We start from the raw sequence: 16,387 nt of genomic DNA, 5'->3' as shown, positions 1-16,387 counted from the left end.
GCTTTCTGTGTTATATTCCCTGTTGATTCTTGGTATAGAGTGCAGACTATAGCTTCCTGCTACACCAAACTCTGCTTGAGTTGAGCCAGGAACAAACTTCCTGACAGAGTTTCTGTCTCTGGACTAAAAGTCCTGGTTTAAATCTGTCATGGGATTATGTGGAATACAGAGTAAGTATGGCTACAGCAGGTAGCTGTGCAATCAGGATAAAAAACAGCGACAAAAAAACCCCTGTGCTAGGTAGGCAGGATTTTAACTGCTGTGGTTTGCAGCTATCACAGCCCCTGATTTTCGTAACGAGAGCAGGCTTCATCAATAAGGATGCTTTGATATTTTAACATACTTCCTATTGCTGATGTTATTTAGGCTAAAACAAGACTGGCCTTTAACAAAAATAAATTTATTCAGCAGAGATAATAAAATCACTTCAAAGAAAATGTGCAGATTTATTCATGTTCGTAAGACTTGCTGCTCCCTGCACGTATCAGTGCGAGTGTAGCACTCTCCTCACTGAGCTGTATTGCTGCAGAGGTATGCGGTGACATAGGAGGTGTCATATAGCCATGTAAGTGCTCTGTGTTCCAGAATTAAAAACAGAATTTGCATAGAACATGGCCCTCTGCCTGCTTGCCATGAGAGCTCTGCTTTCCAGAATTAAGGATAAGTGTTTCTGCCTCCTAGGATTTTGTACTATACTTAAGTTCAAGATATTTAATTGATTTAACTTGTTCAAGGATACTGTATGCTTATCAGAATCAACATAGAGCATAATGCTGAAAGGAGGGAGTTGTCAGACTCAAATAAAAGCAATTAGCCACCTACAAAGCAGCATAATTTTGTAAATTCAGATCCAGCTAAATTTCAGTTTCACAAACAGTGAAGAACATATAACCAATACAATGTCATTCATTTACTATGCGTGGAAAAGATTTCAGTCATCCTTCTCTGAGGAGTACTGTTGGTGCAGAGACACAAAATTTAATAAAATTTCTGAAGCAGACAGTCCTTAATGCTCCACGTAAGTAACAAGATGTATTTTCTTGGAGATTATAGATTCCTAATTATAAGTGCAATGCTATGAAATTAGTAAACCATTATTATTCTTTTAACAATAGGTGACTGTTAAATAAATGAAATGTGGTTACTTTCCATAAGGGTTAAGAGAAGAGTCTAAAAAAGTCACTTAATTATTTTAAAAATTGCAAACCACTACAAATGTAGGGTTGGCTTGCTAATGAGGAATATAATGTGGAGGTTCTGAATTGAATTTTAATATGGCAACCCTTAAACTGTATCAACGTATGCAGGATGCCCAATGTGTTGGGTTTGTGTGGCAGGGGTTTGTGTAGCGGGGGAGGGGTGACAGGGGTGGCTCCTGCGAGAAGCTGCTGGAAGCTTCTGCTGTGTCCGACAGAGCCAATGCCAGCCGGCTCCAAGACGGACCTCCTGCTGGCCAAGGCCGAGCCAGTCAGTGATGGTGGTAGCACCTCTGTGATAGCGTATTTAAGAAGGGGAAAAGGACTGCTGGAAAAAAGAGCGGCAGTGAAGAGAGCAGTGGGCTGAGGGAAACAACCCTGCAGACCCCGAGGTCAGTGAAGAAGGCGAGGGAGGAGGTGCGCCGGAGCAGAGATTCCCCTGCAGCCCATGGAGGACCCCACGCCGGAGCTGGTGGCTGGGCCCGGAGAAGGCCGTGACTGTGTGGGAGAGCCCACGCTGGAGCAGTTCGTGGAGGACTGCAGTGTGTGGAAAGGACTCGCGCTGGAGAAGCTCGTGGACGGCTGACCCCCGTGGGAGGGACCCCACGCTGGAGCAGGAGAAGAGCATGAGGAGTCCTCCCCCTGAGGAGGAAGGAGCAGCAGAGACAATGTGGAATGAACTGACCGCAACCCCCATTCCCCGTCCCCCTGCGCCGCTGGCGGGGAGGAGGTAGAGGAATTGGAAGCAAAGCTGAGCCCGGGAAGAAGGGAGGGGTGGGGGGAAGGTGTGTTTTTAAGATACGGTTCTATTTCTCATTATCCTACTCTGATTTGGTTGGTAACAAATTAAATTGATTTCCTTTCTCCCCGAGTCTGTTTTGCCTGTGACCATAATTGGTGAGTGATCCCTCCCTGTCCTTGTCTTGACTTAGGAGCCTTTTGTTATATTTTCTCTTCCCCATCCCACCGAGGCAGGGAGAGGAGTGAGTGAACAGCCACGTGGTGCTTTGTTGCCAGCTGGGCCTAAACCATGACACCCAATTACACAGAGTTAAAATAGTATAGGTTTCATCAATAGTGTATTCCTCTTTGTGTTCAGAGTCGGCTTAATTTCTGTGGCTGTGGGATAGCATTCAAGAAGACCACAGAATGGAAACAAATCACAACATGCTGAACATCTTGCATGGTCATAGGATGCAATTCCAGCTGGACTTGTTGTTTTCATAGATAATTATTGTAGTTCTTAAAGTAAAAATTGTAAGATGCCTTGATTAGAATAACTGTATAGTTTCATTTTCTAATGAAAAGAAAAAGGGCCAGTGGAGAATAAGGAAATTTGAAACAATGAATAAGAAATGAGGAAAGGAAATTATGCTGAAATTAAGCATTGTTGTGTTCCTTATTTGTTCTGTGATTGCTTAATAATGGTAACTCCAATGTGCAGTCCTGTACACATTAATAATGCTGCATGCATCCATTGCCCTGTGCTAATTTACAAGGGAATACTTACAGAATGAACTAATGAAGGAAATGACAAATTAATTAAGAACTTGTTCTTACAATACGGGTCAACTAAATTGACTGCAAGTGGATCTTTAAAGTGATACTTTACTGAAATGCCACTACAAAAAGATGGTGTGCATGAGAAACATCATTTTTCTTCCCTAAAATAAGTTCAGCACAGAAGGTTTTAATGTAATTCCTATTCCTTTCTCCCCTCGAGCTTCTTGTTCAGCTAACATTTCTGAAGGAAATGGAAAGAAGCAGGTATGCTCTACTGAGTGGTATGTCATGTATAGTAACTTGTGTTTACAACAGTTTTTCAGAGGTTGCTGGTGCTGTATGGTAACCTGTCTGACTAGTCAGCTGCCTTTGGACATTTCTGATGACTGTCCAGGGGGTTCTTCAACTGGCAGTGTGGACTGACAGGTGCCAAAGAACGTTGTAGCACCCACTGCTTTGATTTTAAGAGGAATAGGGAAAGTGATTCAGCTTCATAATTAACAATTTCCCTTGCATGCAGGTGTTCCTTTTTCATCTGATTTACAGGCTCTGGGATTTATGAACTCCACTGCACATAGCAGCTGCTGACACAGGCTGCAGATGTCGAGTTGCTCTGAAAAGCTGTGCAAGGGTACATCAAGAAACACAAGAGGAAATTGAAATGGCAAGACTTTGGAGATGGTTGATGAGGCCAGCTGATAACTCCCACTCTGGAGGGAACCGTACGGCGTGCTTTTGCAGTAGGGAAAAATAGGCAGGCAACTTGGAGAGAATATTGGTAATGACAAACATATTTTCTTGCTGCTTATTAATATCCTTTCTGAATGTCTGTGTTGGTGACTGTTAGGCCATTTAGTTTACATTTCAAAGAAATGCAAAAACCCCCTTCTGTTGTAACCGAGGGCATGTACGACTAGGGGATCTCTGAAGTTTCAAGGTACCGAGCTGCTGAGAGCAATCCAATTCTCCTTTCAGCTAGCTGTCCACTGTATGCATTGCAGCAAGGTTGCTTATGAGGGGTGGGCTCCATAGGTGAGAGGTCTGCTGTGCAAACCCCTTGGATGGCTGCTTCTCCAAATGAGCTTTGCAGGATGTGGATCAGAGATTTCACGATGCATCAGTTCACTGCTGGGAAGGAGCTACGACTTGCAGGGAGAAGGAAGAGACCTTCCCTTAGCCTTGTGGTCTGACTTCCAAAGTGACAGGCAAAACCTGCCGCATCGGGAACCCACCACTGAGAGCTCAGCTGCCACCCCTCTTAGGTCCTGCTTAGGTGGCTTCTCTCTCAGAAACTAGGATAAAGATGTAATCTCTTTCCCCAAAGAATCTGAATTCAAGATACGCCTGTTTCTCAGCAACCCATACCCAAAGGTCCTGTGACAGGACTTTAGAAATATTTGTTTTGAGGGAAAAAGAGTGCCTGGTAGCAGGTCCATGTGTGGTGGCTGTGAGACTTCGGGACTTCTGACGGAGCAGGTTGGTGGTGCGAGTCCCTGATGCAAGTGCTGCAAGGTAGCAGGAAGGACGGTGCGTGGCATATCCGCGCGTTTTGCAGTAAGGCCGGCATGGTTTCTCCTTACTGTGCCTCTGTCCTGCTAAACTTCAGCCAACAATGTTTTTCTCGCTTGCTGCTCATGTGAAGACCTTCCTTGTCCTCTGTGAAAGATGGTACCAAGAAGCAGCCAAGTGATTTGCTGCTGTGTAGCAGGATCCTTCCATTAACATGGTTTTATGCTGTATGTTATTTTTCAATTAAATTCCAGTATCATTAGTTTAATTTAAAGTCTTTTCAGACTTTTTTCTTCTGCTAAAGGATTGCAAATAATTAGACTAAGTCATCAACAAGAAAATTTTCAGTTTGATTCATGAAAAAACATTTTGGGAAATCTATTTTTGTCATTCATTTGGAATGGACAGGATTATTTTACAGCTTTGCATATAAAACACATCAATTTACTGTATAAATGTAGTGGCAAGATGTGATTAGAGACATGGGTGAGAAGCTGCAACTAAGCCAGTTATTTAACCATCTATTTTTAGCAAAATTTTTCTGATATAAGGAAAAGCACAACTTTTCACATATAAAATTGAAAGGGAAGTTTGTAGGTAAGTGTAGTTGAACTGTTAGTCTAAAACTTTATCTTATGATTACCTAAATCTTAATGTTGAAAAAGAAAACCTAGGAGAAAAATACAGCTTCTCTGAGGGTTTTTCCTTTTCTCTCTAGTGTAGATCTTACGCTGGCTGATCAGAAGTCAGCTGTAAAGCGGTATTTCATGCTCTCTTCAAGCACAGAAGTTTGGCCAGTTTACATAACATTATGACACTAAAAATAAGTTTACCCATGCCTGCTGTTGTTTCAGCTTGGCTTAAAGGCAGACTGGAGTCATCCAGATAAATATTTCTCAGAAGATCATGTCTTCTCTCACGTGACCAACTAGGAAAAAACAGTCCACTTGCCATAGTAATCTTAAAAAAAAAAAAAAACAACCCAATAAAAATTACAGGGAGAAGATCAGATGACTGTGTACAGTGATCTGGCAAAGATGTGTACAAGAATCCAGTTTTGTCACCAATGAGGTTGCAACATGCGGCACCAAAAATAGAATTTTAAACTTAACCTAAAAGTACATCAGCAAGTCATGTAGTTAAGTAAGCATGACTTTCCCTTATAATGAGAATAGTAAGGGAAAAAAGTGGATTTCTGTTATCAGGCTGAATAGAAGGAAACTATGACAGAGGAAGCAGAATCTTGCAGTTTTAGTCAAGAGGTGAAATGGAAAGACTGCTCCAATTAATATAAGGTGCCCGGTTTCATGTGCTATCTTACAGATCATTCTGGTAAATCCTGTCACTTGAGGAAAAGCCCTACTGTTTCTTATACAGGTCATGGTTATTATTTCCACTGTCTTAAGCTCTCCTGAAGGTAGGCTGCAAACACAAACCCTATTTTCAGCTTTCTAAGTTGGAGAAATAGATTCCAGTTGACAGAAGTCATAAATTTAAGTGATATAGGTAAGCCAGTATATCTGGAATACCATCGCTTTCAATATTGTCTGTGACATCTCATTAATGTTGAGAACCACTTGCATATGCACGTATGTATCTGCTTCCTTACTTTCCAGTTAGGACTGATTTTGTTTAAAATTGTAGATGCATTGTCTAAGCTAGCAATGGTTCTGATATGTAATTTTACAATGAATTAAACTTTGTCTGTTGTCCCTTCTCCTGGACACCTTAGGATTAATATTTTATGGAAAGAAATAATGTGGACTTTTCTCTCAAATATCTTTACTTTGCATTCTTTAAAAAGAGAGAAGAAAATACTGAAGAAATACAGATATTCTTCAATGATTTTACGTTATTTATAAAGTAACAGGGCTTTTGATCTTGGGTGAGTATGTTATTTTGTTCAAGCTGTAGCTTTTTTGTGAAATTTCTGGGAAATTCACAGAAAACTTCCAAGAAAAATATATTGAAATATAAGAAGTAGTATTGAAGTTTTCTTCATTTTCTGAAATGTGAAAAGTGCTAATTTTTATTATTGGAAGTAGCTTAAGCCTGTAAAAGCCTTCTCTCATGCTATCACTATTGCTGGCATGCAATGATTACATGCTCTAATTTTACTCTTGTAAAAGTTACCGAGAGCTGCTGCTACTTAGTAATGATGTATTTTCTCTTCTGGATCAATGTTCCTCCTTCGTTCGCTGTAGTATCTCAAAGTTTTATAGAAATGAACCTTAAAGTTAAAAATGTGTTAGCAAACATTCACAAAAAAAAAAAAAAAATTAACAATTATATCATAATATGGTGGGCTAAGAAATGATGTAAAAATATAAAAATGGAATTCTTTAAAGCCATTTTGAGTTTATTTTCAAACTGGGCAATTTAGATTTATAATTTTGACACAACATTTTGAAACTTCCAAACAAATTCTTTTCGAATCAATACAAACAATTTTGTTTCATCAGCAATGTTGAACATTTGTCTTCCATTTCATTCAAAGTTGTTGTTTTGTTAAATTTAATATGCTAACATTGTCAGTGAAATTAAATTGAAATAGGAGCAGATGTTCCTAACAGTTGATTTTAAAAGGTTTGTGAAAACATGCCCTGTGCTGTCTGGCTGTGCTGCTGTAGTAGATCTGCCCAAGAGCTGAAGCAGGTGAAACATCAGGGATGGCAATTTTGCATCTGGTATGAGAGCTTGCAAAATCAGAATCTTGAAGTATTACAAATAATTAGAAAGGCATTTAATAATTGTTTCACTTTACGTGGTGTTAATTTTTCAAGAGATGATACTTGTTGTTCATCACTATGAGAAAAATAAAAACATATTTTTCATCTTAGATGAGAATTTTCATTTTTCTGGTCTCCATATTCCGAATATAGTTAGAATCCCCCAAACAAGTCCAGCTTGTTAGTGGAATACTGACCTTGTCTCTGAATGAGTAGGATAATACTGAAAACAAACTGATGAAGCATTTTCATCTGTTTGACCTCAGACTGCTTATACTGGTCGGTTAGCACTGTTGTCTTCATCTACAGGAGCTGGATTGTTGTCGTATCCCATGCTGTCCTTCATCTGCAAACCAGCTTGCATGTCCCATGGTTTTTCTGCACTGCCCAACAACTGCCTCTTGCAGTGAGAAAGCAAACCTTATACCCTGTATAATTAATTTTCTCTTTTGATTTCCTCTCCTTCTTGTTCAGTAAATGAAACTGCTGCTGCAAAAGATATTGGTGAAAATTTAATATAGATTTGGGTTCTGATATTGCTAGGCAGAGCTGTCGTTTATTCAAAACTGGTAAGGGAGAACTGCCTGCTTGTTTATTTTGGGCTGTTCTCTCCCTCACATTATACAGGGTGAGGGTTCAGTAGACATGGGAAGGAAGGTACTGTAGATAACACTGTGGATGATACTTTGTCATAGCAGCTCTCTCTGGAAAGGTACCTGGCACGTACCCAAGCACACACGGTGCCTGAGCTCCGCTGAGGGGTGAATCACCCCTTCTGTCCCTTCCTTACAGCTCCCACATGGCTTTTGCTAGCCTCAACTTACTCTTAACCCATGGGTTAATGGTTTATGTCCCTCTGGCACCTCTTGTCACCTTTGTGCATATCCAGTGTGTCTCCAGGCTGTTTCCTTCTCACCTCCCAAAGTCTCCCCTCGTTTTATGCATTCTTCATAACCTCAAAATGGGCTTGCTCCTCGTTTCCAGGAGCACTTTCAAAAATGTAAAGCTGAACTTTTTGGCAGGTTTTTAATCTCTGATGACTATTTTTAGCACACTGAACTATTGGGAGAAGCACTGCACTGAGCAGTGAAGGTGGGAGAGTAGAAGTTTAAAATGGGCTCACTGGGGAGCCGCCTAAGGCTGGTACATGCAGGGAGCCAGGCTTGTTGCTGGACACTGTCAGCTGAATGTACAGGAATGACTAGGAATGGGATAAGGAAGATCATGCCCGCTTGCTCTGGGGGTTGTGCTGCATCTCTTTTTTTGTCTTGAATTGGCCGGTTCAGCTACTCTGCTGCTGCTGCTGGAGGGGACACTGCCTGAGTTCCCTTCGGACAGGCATGTTTTTTCATTACCATGGGGGCTGAGCTGCTATTACCCCATAATCTCCAAGTACTCAGGTACCTTGTGACATGCATAGCTTTGACAAAGCTCTTTTTGTAATTGAGGGATTGATTGCTATGGACTGCTTTAGGCTTGTAGTGCTCTGACCTGAGGGAATACAACATTGTTTAACTAACGCTGCATGAAAACTTTCAAAATCCTTTTTATATTAAACTTTTAAATTTTACATTTCAGATTATAAATCCACTTAACGAAGGAAGGATAGAGTTTAAAAAGCCTTCAGTAATAAATCATAAAATATAAAGCAGCATAAATCATAAGTATTTAGCTCTTGTATGTGACCATGATGTTGAGGTTAACAGGAATTGTGAATAAGATTTCTCTGAAACGTATTTCCCATGCCCTGATTCCTTAGTGTTTTACTGTGCTTCAGTTCTCACTAGTATCTGCTAGGTGTAACCAGAATTGTTGGTGACCTGTACTTGAAGGGCTAAAAACTTGCCTTTTCCCATGTTATTGTGAAATGCAACATAGCCATGGGGCTCTGTTCTGCAGAGAAACTGATTTTTTGGAGAACGCCTGGATATCTGCAGTCCTGAGAGCACATGGAGTGCTAAGAGGGACCAGAACAGTACAACCAGACCTGAAGAGGAGGATGACTGGTTCATACCACTGTCCATCCACTACACAACATCGTTAAGAACTTTTGGATGGTTAAAAAGGACTTAAATCTTTGGTAGACTTACAGCTTAGAGACTGCAGCAGGTTGGATGAAAGCAAGGTACAGTATGGGGGTTTTTTTTTAACATTGTTCTTGTTACGGGATAGGATTCAGCTGCTGCTGGGGTGTTTGGTTGCAACAGAGCCCTGTTTGATTGTTGCTACACAGGAGCTTTGAAAAAATTCGAAGCAGATTTTTCAGGCATTCCCTGAAGCCACCTGAAGTTCCTGCAGCCACAGCATCCTCTGGCAAGGGGCTCCACACGTCTATCTACAACCAGTTTTGTAAGCAGCATCCTTTTGCTGGTTTTGAACCTGGCTCCAGCCACCTTCATTTGATGGCCTTTGTTTATTTGCATTAGCAGAGGAAACAGCCAGTCCCTATCCACCCCTTCTATGGTAATTATGATCTTGTAAGCCTCTATCATTTCACTCAAGCATACACCTTTTTCCAGGCTATCTAAATTTAGTCTGCTCAACCATTCATCTCATGAAAGCTACTGCATAGTTTTGAGTATCTTTGTTGCCTGCGTTCAAAAATTTTCCAGTTCTAATGCATGTCCTTTGAAGCCGGGGTATCAGGACTCCTCAAAGTATTCAAGGTATTGCATTCAAGTAAAGGATTTGTACAGTGACACAATTACATTTTGTGTTTTGTTCTCTACTCCTATCTTAAAAACTCCCAATGCATGTTTTGTTTTTTTGACTGCTACTGAACTTGGAGCTGCTGGTTTTGTGCGAGAGCCTGTCCCACCTGCGAGGGCTCACTACTGAGCATTAATGACCAGCTCAGGGCCCGTCCTTTCCCAGTGTGCAAACTTGGCATTTTTCTGCACTGAATTTCATCCACTTTCTGCTTTGCCTAGTGCTCTGTGGCTTTGTTACTCCTTCTGTTTCATCTTACCAGGATTGTCCTAGTTCATGAATGAGGGCCAGGCCAGCTCAGGCAAGGCCAAAAGCTTCTTTAGAAGATATACAACCCCATTTGTCACATTTGTATAAAGCTTCGTTGAGTCGAAGACGCAGTTTCCAGAAGGGTCCCATCTGACCTCCAGATTGCTACAAAATTTGTCTTCTTTTCTCCCAAAAGGGCAATAGGTCTCAGAAGGGATTGCTGCAATTCAGTTGCCCTGAGGCTGACTGTGAAGGTGGTGAACATACGCCAGGTGGCACAGATCCTATTAATGGATCAAGCTTCAACTTGATATTAAAAAAAAAATAAATAATTGGACTGTGAGCCTTGTCACAGGTCAAACAATACAGAGCATAAAGCCTCAGGGTAACTGCAGGCAAATTTATTTGTTGTCAGAGGGGTCCACCTATAGAGAAGTACTATAGGGGGTTGCCTTAATCTGGAATTTTGTGCTTTTAGGGGATGCTTCTAAATCTTCCTTTTGGATTAATGCAAAAAAAAATACTAATACCACCTTCAGTTCAAGAAACCCAGCTATTTAATAAATCAATCTGTTCATCTTAAAAGCATTTTAGTATCAATGAACATTACGTATATTAAGGGACTATGCAGCATAGCATCCTTCTGTGTGTATTTGAAGTGTCAGATCCTGGGAGGTGAATTACATTTTAACTTAAAAATAGTCAAATTAAAATGAGGGGGATTGCTTTGTGGAATCTGCTGCTTTCTGTGTCCAGTGAGAAGAGCAGAATCTGTTTTGTTTTGTAGCAAGAAGCAGCACTGGCTTTTCAAAACCTCGGGCACACACGTGCACCTTTGTGAACGCTGCGGTTTTCTTACTTGCCCATAAGAAAAAGGCAGTGAAGCTTATTACTAGCCATTCATGTGTACATACTCCTGATTTTCTTGTATAACTACAGGCAGAAGACCAAATTTTGGTAAAAGCATGCTCTTCAGATGTCAGCAGCATTGATGTTAGAGGAAGAGCATTTATTTTTTCCTATTCTGTATTGCAGTTTGGGAGACCGGAGCCCTAGGAATGTTTTCGCCGTTTTTGCAGTTAACACATTTTTCCATTATAAAATGGGAGAACAAAATAATTGCTGTCCAGTTTCAAATGTTCAACATGTAAAACTACAGAAGGAGAAATGACAATGTAAAATGCTCATCAGCATCTTACACAATTTCTCATGCTTTGTAATAAGGACAGAAAAGGTACATCTACTTCTTTTGCTCCCCACCTGTATTGGCCTAGGATGGGATGATTTTCTTTTCACCCTCTGGAAAGCTTAGGAGGTCTTTTAGTCAATGCTATGTGAGTTTTCCAATAAACTCCTCCTCTTTTCTCTTTCTGCAGCTACTTTGCCTGTTTTTCTCCCCGTTTTGGATAGCTTACATTTTTTTAGCTGTTCCTTAGAGAGACTATTATATCCTTTTTCCTTGTGGCAGGCAGATTCTTTATTTGTTCTGATTTTGCTAATTCTGTAAAGTTTTAATCTGTTTTCCATTTATGCTTTTCCTTCTGTACTTCTTTCTCAGTTTTACAAGCACTTTTTCTTCATCTTCCTCTTTCAAGACCTTTCCTACACAGATGGACGCGTAAGATCTCTGATAATTAATGGCAGCTCATGATTTGTTTTCATTATGCTATTGTACAAATCTTGTGAGAAAAGCCAGGGAAACCATAAACTTACTCACCTTATAAACTTTGCAGCATGTCTGGTGATTGATATATCCCTTTGTCATTAATGATCCCTGAGACTGTAATATAAAATTTGACCTAAAACAACCTAGCAAGGAATAGGGAGGAGGAGTTTATTTTGTATTAACTCAGTCAGAAAGCCCTCAGATCTAACAGAGTGAAATGTTTGGGCTAATAGCCTTGGAGATTTGTCCTGTTTCTTGGTAAAAGCTGAATTGTTTGTCTAGGCTTAATCTAATGCTGCAGAAGTCAACAAAGTGGAGGGGCCTCATGTAATGCACTGAATGGTGCAGGCGTGCGTTTTGTATGTGGCCTGATGTATCTGTGTAGAAATAACTGTTGTGTGAAACAGGAAGATGAGTGAATGGTGTTACCTTTGAATCATGTATAGAACAGACAATTTTGCAATGTGTTAATATGTTTTAGTTTATAACATTGCAGCATACATGTGATTCTCAACATAAAAATAGCCGATGGAAAAGTACTGTTGAACTACATAGCTTCCCTTATGTTGTACTGTAGCTTGATGTATCTGTTATACTGCATATACTAGATTCTGACTCAGTAAATGAGGAATAATTATCATTTCTATACCTTGAAGCACAGTAAGTCAATCTCCATGTACACCTCAGTTTTTACACCTATAACAGTGCAGGTTTTCTGGCTTTGCCTGATCTTCGGTTCAAACAAAAGAAATTTAAAACCTGGGATTTTCCTAGGGAAAACAAAGCCAACAGCAGTTCAGGATGCAGCCGTGAATTCTGGGCACTGGATTAATGGGAACCTGAGCAAGGGCTGAGTCCCCGGAGGAACTGAACTTGGCAATTGATGTGGACTGTGTGATAAATTAACGGTGCTATGAGACAGAACCAATTACGATTTAATATTCTCGCTCTTGTAAATGGCTGTATCTTTGGGAACGTAAGGATATGTGATAAATGAAGGACTTCAAAGGGCATTGTACCTGAATTTCTGACACATTTTCGCATGCTGTTTGGAAGCACACTCCAAAAGAAGCACCTGGGTACCCTTGCAGTATGGTGGAGGTCTGCAGACAGACAGGTTAAGGGGTACATTGCTCTGGACCTTGGCTAAATGTTTTTCTCCCCTCTAATCACAACTTTACAAGATAAAGGTATGTTTCATTTTAAAATAGTTTCTGTGCCTTCTCTGCATTGAGTAATAAGGAAAGAAATTAAAGATTATAGAAGCTTTTGAACTTTAGATGGAGAGAAGGGGAAAATTGTTACAACTCTTTGAACTGTTTCCTCTGTGTTATTGCTCTATTAGAAATCATCTCTACTGTATGAAAATCTTTAACATCTCTTGAAGGTATATACATGTAAATCCTCCCTAAACATGTCCTTTACAGCAAGGAAGGCAGGAAATCATGTCTGGGGTCCCCCTGCATATTGCATTACACTAATATTAGGCAACATTATGAAAAACATATGTTTTGAAGATGTCATTTTCTGGCAAAGAGACAGTCACCTCAGTATAAACCATGTTGGATCCCGCTTGGTTTAGCCTCCAAAAAACAGTCTCCAACTAAACCATATGTTTCAGTGTATTAGATGAGAATCAAATAAAGCTCATGGCACTATACAAGGTTTGTGTGGATCCTTGAATGTATAAGACAAACATATCTACTGCTGTATTCATAAGTTGTTGAGTCAGTGCCTTTCTCTGAGCTAGTTTATGTAGTAGCTCCGCTTAGGTGGTGCTCAGAGATGAGTAGGTCATAGCCATATTTCTTCTCCCCAGTTCTTTGGAGTGGCTGCTGTGGAGGTTTTACCTTCTGCAGAAATGCAGCATGCCTGTACAAGAGCAGATTGTACATGGATATTGGTTATTAAATGCAGATAAATCTATTAAGATAGCACAAAATACTTAAAAGGTCAGGAACTGCAGTAGTGTTTGAGTAGGCATGTCATACAGTATGCAGTGAGCAGCAGAGGTATTCAGCTGCCAGCTTGACTAAGGAACAGAAAATATGTATGCAGTGTCGTTAAGCTTTCTATGGAAGTAATCTTTTAATCTTATGTTTTTCTAATTTATTTTAAAAGTTTTATATTTTTGTACTTAAGCTAGCAGTCTTGCAGCAGTGCTGTGGTAAGGGTATGAGAAAAGCAGGGTTGCTGGGAGAGGGAATATGCTTTGTAGATTGACAGTGCTGTTGGAAAAATTGGCTAAACTGTTTTCCATGCAGGGCCCCTTCAGATCTGAAGCAAGCAGCAAATTTCAAATTACTCTGATGAACGAGTACACAAATGTGGGGTTTTTTATAGACTAAACATCATAATATTGCAAATATTTATCTTTGAAAATCCCACTTATTCTATTAGTTCTTTCAGACAAAGGCACAATTTTATTCAGGTCTTGTGCAAACTCATGTTTGGTTCCAGCAAGCACTTTTTTTAGATAATTAAACTTTACAAACTGCATCCCATGATAAAAGCCAGCTGAAAAATGAGAGAATTAAAAATATTTAGAAATCTACTAGGATGTGAGAAAAATGACCATGACAAACTTCAGATTGAAGCATACATGAGTGATATATAATTTATGGGTTTAACAAAAATATCAATTGTCATACTACATCTTAAGAAGGCAGACTGGCATTTTCAGGTCTGATGAAGTAAGAGCATTTTGAAGGGGTGTTTAAAAGAAGAGAGGATAGAAGATGGCAGATGGGGGTTCTAAAACAGGGAATTGCTTGGAGGAAAGTCTGGAAAGGTACATGAGGGAAGAAAATGTAAATTGGTTGGCTAGGTTTATAAAATAGCCTTCTATAATAATGTTATGGCAGATGGCATGTACAGACTGGTTATCTAAGAAGCCCAATAGGAGCTGAATATTATCTTTAGTTTAGCTTACATAAAATATTATATTTATGATATGAAAAACAGCCAGGTGGGAAGGACACTTCATAAGCTCCTGGAACATTGAAAGGCTTGTTTTCACATGAAAGCCATCAAATCCATAGGGTGCTTTCTTTCCTAAAAATGCACTGTTTGTATTAAGAATCCAAAGTTAACTTTTCAAAGGGAATGTAATTAAAACAGTGTAACTTAACATTTCTCTTTTAAGCTCAGGAAGGTGTGGAATTATACTTCTAAGTTAGGAATTAAGCTTTGCAACAGGTTGCTGTTAACCAGCTGTGCAGTGACGGTGCATAAATATTTGAGAAGTAATCCTGTTCTTGAAAGAAGTAAGATTTTCCCCTGGTTAATCCAGGATATAAATGTTTTAAAATACCTATTTCTCTGCTGAATACTCAAGGTTTGAAATTTATTATATGAGAGTCCTTTAATTCTCTTAGGCTGTGTTTACCAACCAAGGCAAGCAATCAAGAAGGCAACCAAACAAGAATAAAATCCTTTGTAATGACTAGTAAGAAGACATTTGTGTACGCAATATACCGGTTCTGAGATGGGATTCTTAATTCAGCAGACATTAAACACTTACATGATTTTGCAATATTGTAGAACCCTGTGCAATGCATACAGTAAGTATAGCATTACAAAAACGCTCAAATACAATGAAAGCAAGTTTTGTATAAATACAAAAGTGAAGTAAAACACAGTATCTGCAGACTTTTTTCCCCGTAACACTGTATGCACACTAGTATTACCCTAGTACAAACACCAAGGGAACAGTATAAATATCACACCTACTCTGCACTTTTTGAGAGAACATTTAATGCTATTTTATGGCAGCTCTAGAGAAGGGGAGTTGTGATGGTGACAGTTTAACACAATCTCAACTGAGTACAGCCGTACCGTTGGCATTGCTGCAAGAATAATCTTCTAAGCTACAGACTTAGATTATGTCAGACAGCAAGTAAAGCAGGGAAAGGGTACAGCTCAGTGCTGTGTATTCAAACAATAAGAGAATGCAAATCCTCTTTTGACGCCCTGGTGAGTAGACATGATGTCCGTGGTGGCTTGGAGGTAGCCTTTGACACCAGCCCAGATAAAGCGCCCTTCCACCACAGCTGCTGAGGTTCGCCAGTACCAGTGCCTGCTGGCTGAAGGGCCTTCACCGTGTCCATTCTCTGTATGCTGCACAGAGCACTTTCTTTGCAATTAAGACATGCTTTGTGCTGAAGCTCTGAGCGTTGTGAGTGCTGGGATGAGGAGAGGAATTGTTGTTTGTCATATTTTATGATCCTGTCACTTTATGATCCACTTCTGGGTCCTGTCACTTGCCACATGCAGCTCTAAAGAAACAAAGTGGTCTCTTTCAGTGTCCACAAACCAATTCATCTACTGGATGCCATGGATCTCTGTATGCAGCAGGGAGTGTGGGTGGATAATAGTTTTCAGATTACATACATTAATGGGGAATACGAAAGAAGATCAGCCTTTTTAGGAGCTTTCATTTTTCTGACTTCTCAAGGATTTTCAGAGTAGGAGGCTGAAAAGCTGTGGATTTCTGACTGTGTTGATGATCACATGCATACAAACCTGTTGGTCCCTTGTAATGGGATTGGCCTTGAAGGCACTCCTGGCAATGTTACTGACTGCTGTGAGCCGTTCATTGCTGCAGGGTGCAAGTAGGTATAAAGAGTCCTCATCAGGTGAAGTCGCACAGTAAAGGGGTGGTCATTCTCCAGGACCTGAGGCGTAACTGAGTTTTACTGGTTCTAGAAAGTAAGAGTTTCTTTTTCTGGTTTTGAATAAATAGGGAGACTTTGTAGAGAATTATTATAGAGATGCACAGTAACATGCAAATGCAATTTTTAAGTAGAGAGTGCTTTTAGTCATTG

Source organism: Gymnogyps californianus, chromosome Z, assembly GCF_018139145.2.
Source record: "Gymnogyps californianus isolate 813 chromosome Z, ASM1813914v2, whole genome shotgun sequence".
In the NCBI taxonomy this organism is placed as follows: Eukaryota; Metazoa; Chordata; class Aves; order Accipitriformes; family Cathartidae; genus Gymnogyps; species Gymnogyps californianus.
This window is presented reverse-complemented; position numbering follows the sequence as displayed.